Below are 9656 nucleotides of genomic sequence, written 5' to 3' on the forward strand. Positions count from 1 at the left end.
GGACACAACCCACTTTTAAGGTCTCAAATCTCAAAAAATATTAATCTCGGTGGATAATGCGTGGATACTCATTGCAATCATATTGATGCCTAAAAAAAGTCATGTTACGTCACTTGACATCTTAGAATTTTTTCTAATGACATAAATGCATTTATATACAACTTTTATCACCCAACTTACAAAGTTTTCCACGTTTTGTCATTCAACATCTTTTTTTTTTCATTTTGTCGTCTAACTTTCTAGATTTCACACATTTTATAAATTCCACACACTTTGCCTCCTATATATTATAATTAAGCATGAGGTAAGTATATATTCATTATTTAATTCTTAATATCATTCTTTTAATGATGACACATTCTTTTACAACAGATCTAATGTAGAATGGTCAACAATAATATATTTAAACTTACCTAAATGCACATAAAAGAGTCCTTAAACTTTGACTTAGTGCAAATATCTTTTTTTTTCAGCATTCCAGTACTTCATAAAACTACAACTTTAAAATATAAAAAAAATGGTTTACTTAAACAAGCTAGTTTACTGAAAATCCTAAAGTAAGCCAAATTAAACACAGTTCATAATGTGATTTTATAACTAATTATTTCAAAATTTTATTGACTTGTCAGCTGCCTCACATTTCCATAAATCTTAATTTGAATGTGAACATGGCATCATTGACTACATGATTGGAAAAGAAAAAGCTAAATATACTCCTTGCTGGTCTATGTACACAGCAAAAATTACTTGCCCAGATTTGTTATTCAAAACATTCAACATTTGCTTGATGAAAAGTAAGAAGACTAGGCAAAATTAGTCCCAAGAGTCCCTGTGCCAGAAATCTGGTCAATGTGCATCTAGAAACAATGCAATCTTCAAGCATGACTATTACGTGATAACTATCAAAGATGAGTAGATGACAACGGGTTTCCCATGATATAATTAATATAAACACAATCACATCCACTAATCGATACAGGATATTGTATGATATATATCCAAACTCAAATAAGAAGCACTAAAACTAGGCAGGAGAAACTACAGACGCTGCCTTAAAAAATTCAGCAACTTATGACAACTTTGGTTGATGCAAAATTTTACCTAATGGCTCAGTTATGTATATAAATTCTATTCATTCCCGTATTTTAGCTTTTTCTTCTGCTTTCTACGCTGATCACGCAAACCTGGACCAACATACCAGAATTTTTAGTCTTTTACTAACTAGAAGCACAAATATTGCTCAGCGAAAAATAAATTAAATAGTAAGGAAAAGATATTCAAGACTAAAAACTTACGCTTTTTCTCCTCTTTTCGCTTTCTTTTTAAATTCTGCATATTTCTCTGTTTTCCTGCCAAATCTTTGACATCCATTCGCACCTGGGAGGAGAAAGGGTGATAAGTCAAAAAAATTGATCACATCACACAAGATAATTGGGTTTAAAAATGAGGTTAAGGCAGAAATTGGCTCTAGTCCTAGTTTTTGTTAGTTATTGCGTGTGTTGGTGTTATGTCTTTAACTTTTTTTTTCCAGTTCGGCAACAGCTTTTTTCATATCAAATATTACGAAATGGAAGGCCAAATGTAGAAAAGAAGGGAGAAGGGAAAAAAAAGAAAATTGAAGAATAATGCAAATATTCACAATGCTCTTTTTCTACTGCATATTTGACATTTACAACATCATGACATAATAGAAATAGACAATAAAGAAAAAGCATCATCAATTTACACATCAGGCAGGCAAATCTCCTATTTGAAGTCAGAAATTTTATCATATATGACAATTCCCAAAGCAGAAAAAAATAAAATTGCCAGAGTATGAAAAATGGTAAATATTATACCTCTTCACCTGCACTTCGAAGTGCCTGAAGTGCGTCCACACAATCTTGACCAATCACTACCAATTTTCCCTTTTTGCCAAGTCCTGAACCCTGGTGATCACTTAATTTTTGCCTTGCTAATTGTTGCAATTGCTCCTGCATGAGGGGTGTGACACCAGCCTGGAAAGAGAGTATTACATTAGAGTTTTTCCCTCAAACCTTCAAGGTAAAAGTTGAAAAGAAAAGAAACAATGGAAAACATGTTCCTATAATGTTTCTCTAATCAGTTTTAAAATATTAACTTATTATCATATTATCTTATCCAACAGAAAAATGTCAATAATCATTTTTTTATTATAAAAAAAATATTGGGTGAGTTTGTTTAAACTTACAAAAGCAACTTTAAAATAAGTACTTTTTATATAAGCATTTTTTAAGATGCAGATAGGATTTGCTTCTTAAAATAAGCAGAAGCAGTTTCGACAAACACACTAAAAAAATATAAAACTATTTATTTTATTAAATGCTCACGTATTTCAACAAATAAGTTTAAGCAAACTGGCTTATTAGCTCATCCAGGTTGCATATACAGAGGTAACAAATGAATTTACAATACTTATAAATAACATCAAAAAGTAAGGGCTAGGGTGAAATATAAACATAATAAGGATAATACCCCTACTAAATATCGATGCGAAAATGTTTTTGATTGTAATGGACGTGAAATCAGCATTTTGAGCTCCTGCAATTTGTATGATTTGAGAAGAATTAAATAAATTGGAAAAGGGGGGGAATAACAACTATACATCATTGCATTTAAAAAAAAAGTTTCAAACCTCCTGCAATTTCTTCAATTGTCTAGAGCTGATCTTCATTTGCTTATGTTTGTTCACTTGTTCCTCTTCACTGTCATAATTTTCTGTGACTAATTCCACTGAGCTAGCATTCCGATCAAACCAGTTTTTCTCAGCCTTTTCCTACAATAAGAAAAATATAATTCAAAAATAAAAGTACACATTTGGTCAGAAATAGATGAAGTGTAACATTCCTAACAAGGAAAGAAATAGACAAGGATAAGATAACCTAACAAATATACAACTATAACTATTAAAGACTCAATCAGGAATTGCTGAATAGAGAGACGGTCAGAAAGGAGGTAAAAAAGCAAACAGAAATTTAACTGTTTAACCCATAAAAGTAAAGGCGTACAAGAAAATCTGCCAGAGTAGGTAATTGATTTCAAAATCATTTTAATCATACACAAGTTGCATGAATGAAGTCCAAAAGCAGTGTGAATTCAGGTGAATCAGTATACCTGTGATTCCTTCCTTGTTATCTTGTCTATTTGACGTGCAAGAGACAATCGTTTTAGGACCTCTGGCACATAAGAGTTCTCTAAAGGAAACCGCTGAAAGTTATCCTGTATGACCAAGACAATATACAGAAATTTAAATTAATTAATTATTTTGGTCTAGATGAAGCAGCATGAATTGCTGTTTTTCTTCAAAAACATATGTTGACTAATTTTTATTAACTGGTTTGAATAAGAGATAATTAAAATCATAGCTACAAAGTACAACTTTAATATCTCCAATATAGATGCTTAAATTTAAAACAATCCAAAAGACACATTGGAAAATGACTTGCACAATGAAGCAAACTTTGATGTATCTCTTGATGATATTAAAGCAATACTACAACCTTCAGCAGAAGCTCTGGCTGTTCTTCCACTTCTATGAACATAAACCTAAAAGTAAGAAAAGTTCCAGATTTCATATATAGATTATAGAAATATATGAATCAAAGAAACAAGGCATTGCATACCTCTGCTGAATGTGGAAGCTGATAGTGAACAACAGTTCTAACACCAGGAATATCAAGACCCCTTGCAGCAACATCTGTAGCAACAAGTATGCCATTTTCATTTTCACGAAAGCGATCCATGGCCTACATCAAACAAGGGGCAAAATGATGAGAGAAATAAAATGCAACATTCAATTAAATTAATAGATTACTCAGTAATAAGATAATTAATTAATCACAATTTCAAGGATCTGAGTTCCATGCCCCATGAAAGGAGAGACAAAGTAGACACACACAATGCTCATGGATGGACAATATACTTTTAAAATTCAGTAACTAGGTTCACTTTATTTATTTATAGAAATAAAGTTACTAAGAAAAGAAATTGAGGAGCATTATTTGAGTATAGAAATTCTCAAAACAAGAGTTAGGACTAGGGATTTTTCAAGTTTGTTTTATTACCTTCTTTCAATTCTTAAATTATTACTCAGTATTCTAATTACCAAAGATTCCTTTTAGATAAAATGAAAATCCAAAGCTCTGAAGTCAAGTCTATTTTTCTCTGAGCAATGATATTTAATAGGAAAAGGATTAACACTAATGACCTGATGTTGAAATTGACCTTTTTTTGTTAGAGGAATGGAGACAATGAGGATTAGACTCTAGACAACCACAAAGGCAATATTAACATATTAAAAATGGACCAAGCCTAACTCAAGCCCAAAACTAGCCCCAATAGGAGGATGACTCCAGTCTTTTAAGGAGTGTTTTGGCCATATTCCTAACCAATATGGGGAGGATCATCAAATCCATTTTGATAAGATTCCTAACCAATGTGGTACATACATCCCCCACCCCCCGCACATGCCCAGACCGTTTATTGCATGAAGTTTGCATAGATAGACATCTACAAATGATCCGGTATGAAGACTAGATTATCAACTAGGGTATGGGGAGGATCATCAAATCCATTTTGATAAGATTCCTAACCAATGTGGTACATACATCCCCCACCCCCCGCACATGCCCAGACCATTTATTGCATGAAGTTTGCATAGATAGACATCTACAAATGATCCGGTATGAAGACTAGATTATCAACTAGGGCTTTAATACTATATTATGAAGCAACTATACCAAAAACTGTAACTACTTAGATGAAGACATATGAATGGTGTTATATTATTATATTTCTAACAGGACACAAACCTTCAAACGTGCACGCTGCTGCATTTGGGCATGAAGAGTCCAAACATTGACGCCAAGAAATGGAAGAAATATGGCGTAAAGCTGCAATTGACGTACAGAAAACTATTGTGCGGCCTTGTCCATGGACAGTCAAAATATAATACAAATAGGCATCTTTATCTTCTTCTCTGCATCTGCAATAAATAATCAACGTTGCATCATCAAACAGAAATTGCATTTCATGTCATATTAAACTTTACTTATTGACTTCATCGTGGATATTAAGTTGTAGACTTCTAGTTAATAAGATTATACTAAAACTCTATTTGCACAAGGAATAAAAAGCAAGTGCCCCAGGTTATGTAACCTAACACAATAGTGGGCATAAATTCAAAAAACTTCGGTCAACAATGATTATATCAATAAAAAAAAAGTTTTTTTTTCTAAAACTCGAGTTCCAGTTCTAGAGTTCAGATATGAATTTACATACTCAATAAATGACTCCTCAAGCTTAGCTGCTAATATAGACGGATTAGTAAGATCAATAATTGCAGCATTCGGTCTCATTCCTGCACGCTCAGAAAGAGTTTCAATAGAATTCAATCCATCTGTCAATGATTGCTTTTGTTGAATTGAGCCACGTTTTAGCTTCTTGCGAAAATCAGAAGATAGTGCAACAGTTGCTGAAAAAACAAGAGTTTGCCTTTTCTTTCTTTGGTAACTAGAAACTGTGACACAACTTTACACATGTTGAGAATTATCTTCGGTGGAATTGATGGACATGGGAAGCATGTCAATTATTGACTGCAACTCCTTAAAATGACCATTTTGTACCATACGATCAGCCTCATCAAGCACAAAGAAAGACAATGAATGTAACTGCAAATCAACATGGTTGACATCAAAAATGGCGTTCAATGAAAACAATGTCAAGTCTATTTATACATACCTTGCATTAATCCTGCAGCAGTTATCTATCAAGAATAAAAAAAGGAAAAAAAAAACATGGGCAAAATGATATATCCAACATCCAGCCTGCATACATTGTCATTAAACAGTATAATATTTAGCTACGAATGAGCAATATATCACTCTGCAATGATCTAAATCATAACAGCATGCTTAATCATGGCTCATAAACATTGCACAATAAGGATCAAGAATTGCAAAGAGCCCATTATTTAGGTGCTCTTTGTCTTCTTCAGTATTCATTTTTTTTTCTATTTAATTCTGCAGATAAGTAGCTTCCAATTTTCCACTATACTTTCTCACTGGCCAATTATCTAATGCATTATTATTCATCAAAAATAATAATATAATTCTTGCAAATATAAATTCATTGATACCCAAATTCATAATGCATCGCGTTAACAATTACCTCAACTAGATGTTTTTCTCCAGCTGACATAAGTTCCCATAACCTTCCTGGAGTCCCGACAACGATGTCAGGCTTAGCTATTAAAAGTCTCTCCTGCTTTTCTGCTAAAATTCCCCCAACTATAGGGATCACCCTAACATTAATATGCTTGGCTACTGCTTTCAGGTGATCAGTGACCTGAAAAGGAAATTACAACACCAGATAAGAAAATTGACCATTTCAATCATTAATGATTACTGTTGGGATCCAGAAAGCATGTTCACCATGAAGATTTTCAGATTATTATCTTAATTACAGATTCCAAAGTTTTACAGGTCAGCACAGCCAATTCTTAAGTTTAACAATGAATTCCATGATAACAGAAATTAACATGAGTACAGCAGAGCCAGTGAACAGAAGTACAGAATACCATATGCCACAACAATAATCTACAAAAATTAAAAATGAGCAATTCATTTTTAAAGGAAATTACAGTTAGAATTATTGACAGTCTGACAATATCAAGCGTGATAAATTGGTTACTAGACAAACTGCATATGAAGTTTTAGCATATTTATCTTAGTTGAGGTCATGAAAAATTGATGCAAAAACCTCCGAGGTGCTAAATGTTTTCACTTATTTCATTTAGGTATGTGTTTAAAAATATATGAAAATATCTTATCATGTTTTAGAATATCTCTAGGATTGGTTTCCTTATTTCCTCGTTATCTCTCAGGATTGGTTTCCCTGATTAGTTAACATTAGTGAACATATTGTTAGTGACTTAGTGCTTTAGGTTTTATGAACATATTCAGCACATCAATACTTTGCAATACATCTTGGTTATCATCAATAATGTTTTGTTCTCTTTTATCTTTCTTCTTTCCTCTATAACTAAAACAACATAATTTCAATAGTATAGTATGCATTACAGACACCAGTAAACTATTTTCAATACTGAAACTTTCATTGTTGGCACTTGTTTCAGCTTTCAAACAAAACTTGAAGTCCGATAGCCTTTTTAGATACCAGATTTTTGTAATAACAACACTTGAAATCTCCCACCCGTTACTGCAAGTGTTCTTAAGGCTAACCCATTATGCTTTGACTGAAACCAGATTCCACAAATAAAACAATACTGGTAGCCAGTAACCAGGAGGTTCCATTAGATAACCTTGACCCACCCATTCTGATAAAAGCTTAGGAAATCCTTTATCAGCCTCATAAAACTCAGGATCGCTGTAATTAAATCCCATTTGAGTTACTCACAAAGATGGACAAGGATGGTGCCCAAGTTAAACCATATGAGACTTGTTTGCAACTACTATAAAACTAAATACACAGCATAAAAATTTCAACTTCTCACCCTAGTCATATAAAACAAATATATATAAACATCATTGTGAAAATTATGAAAATGAACAGAAAGCCTTGATAAGTACCTGAAGTGCTAGTTCTCTAGTCGGAGCAATAATAAGAGCCCTCAAAAAACCAGTAGGAGCATACTTTTCAGGTTCTTCACCCCTTTCTTCATCCATATTTGCAGCCTTCTCTCTCTCCTCCAAAAGGCGTTGCAAAATGGGCAAACCAAACGCAAGTGTTTTACCGGATCCTGTCTCAGCAGCCCCAACAACATCCTGTCAAATGCACACACAAGAATTCTCATTAAAGTGAATCTAGTAATCTTAGGATACAAAACCCAATACAGTGCCTTGAAGAAGAGCTTCAGACAACCTTCCCTTGATGAGCAGCAGCTGGAATACAAGCCTTCTGAATTGGTGTTGGTTCCTTGAAGCCAAGCTTGCATATTGCTTTCATTAGGAGCGGATGAAGCCTCAACTCATTCCATGCATAACATTCAGTTTCATCAACATCCTCTTCCCCACCATCATCCTTCACATTAGTATCTAAGCCTACAATCAGATATAGCAAACAGTAGAATGCATCTTTCTCATCTTCAACTATAAACATTGCACATACAATTCCCATTACATATACTAGCATACTAACACATACACATAATTAAACAACCAATTACCAGCATCTGACTGCTCAACTGTCTGGTCTACTGTGGCATCCTTCTTCTTGTTCGTTGTCTTATTCTTCTTTTTCTTCTTCTCTTTAGACTTCACACTCTCATCCAACTCTGCTTCGACCACCGCATTGCTACAAGCACCATCAATTCCATCCTGCTGCTGCTTCTTCAAATTTTCGTTCTGTTCAGATTTCTTCTTTTTCGTCTTCCTCTTGTTAACTTCAGGTTCAGGAATACTCAAACCATACTCAGCCTCATCAACCTCCTCGAGCGAAAGAAAACCTACACAGCACAAAACACAAACAGAATAAAATAACAGCAAAAGCGAAACTAGTAAACCCTAGAAACCAACACTGTTCTTCACAATGACACCAATGCAAAGAAGCAGAACATTCAGCTATACTACAAATGCCTAAATCTCAAGTTCATTTAATAAAATCCAAACATTATCAAGCAATATATATATATATATATATATATATATATATATATATAGTATTGGAATAAAAAAACAGGTAACGGCTCCAGAAGCGAAACGAACCTCCTTCAAGTTCGTTGGAGCCAATGAACAAGGAGAAAGCGTCGTCGTCGTCGTCGTTTTGAGGAGGAAGAGCGGAGTTCCACGGAAGCGCGTCGAGACGGTCGAGTTCGGGATCGCTTCTAGCTGAAGCTCGTTTTCTCTTCGGCTTTCTCTGAGAAGAGTTTGCTGTTGTTGCTGGCACCGTCGCGTTTAACGTTTTCTCGTAAGTGTATTTATTTGTCTTTGCTGAACAAAGAGACTGCATTAAGCGAAGTTGGGTTAGAATATTTGGTTTTGGGCCTTTCTTAAAATTTAGCGGGAGTTGCTATTGGCCCAAACTCATTTGTTGTTGACACCTACAAACATGGAAAAGACCTTTTTATCCCTCCATCTTCCCCTTCACTTCTTCTCAACCCATCACCAACGCCGCATGCCACCACCTCTATACATCACCACAGTCATGCGACCCCTTCATAGGGCAAATCTGAATGCACCACCACCCAAGTGTCCCTCTTGGCTTCAGATTCACAAGCAACCCCTACCCAGTTATCATCGCACATCCTCACCACCATGTCCAAACACCATCGCACCGCCACAACTCCTTCCCTTAGTTTGTGTTCCCTATCAACTCTAGATCACATGGAAAAACGTGTTTCTGTTAAGGAGGAAAAAAATATATACAATGAAAATACAATTTCATTGTACATTATATGATAAAATCATATTTTTATTGTATATATTTTTTCACCCCCACTTAATCTAACAAAAACACGATTTCATTGACAAATACACAACAAAATCATATTTTCATTGTATTTTTTTTAACCTCATTACATAACAAAAACACAATTTCGTTATATAGTTGTACAATAGAATCGTGTTTCCATGAAAAGGACATTTTTAGAAGAAAAAAAAAATAGGTGTGAGCCCCTTGGT

At 34.2% G+C, this 9656-nt stretch overlaps 1 pseudogene across 1 annotated transcript; it reads right to left on the bottom strand.

Moving 5' to 3' along the window:
• Nucleotides 1–927: 927 nt before the first annotated feature.
• LOC100803081 (DEAD-box ATP-dependent RNA helicase 13-like) lies at nt 928–8985 on the bottom strand (annotated as a pseudogene). The gene is made up of 15 exons (XR_413720.3): nt 8742–8985; nt 8204–8482; nt 7900–8078; nt 7608–7802; nt 6187–6363; nt 5299–5687; nt 4830–5002; nt 3642–3764; nt 3448–3564; nt 3133–3237; nt 2654–2794; nt 2494–2559; nt 1839–1997; nt 1296–1377; nt 928–1184 (listed from the first exon to the last, which is right to left on the bottom strand). The product of XR_413720.3 is annotated as a DEAD-box ATP-dependent RNA helicase 13-like (transcript).
• Between the last annotated feature and the right edge of the window lie 671 nt (nt 8986–9656).

The sequence above is a fragment of the Glycine max genome, chromosome 3 (genome assembly GCF_000004515.6).
Source record: "Glycine max cultivar Williams 82 chromosome 3, Glycine_max_v4.0, whole genome shotgun sequence".
Lineage (NCBI taxonomy): Eukaryota > Viridiplantae > Streptophyta > Magnoliopsida > Fabales > Fabaceae > Glycine > Glycine max.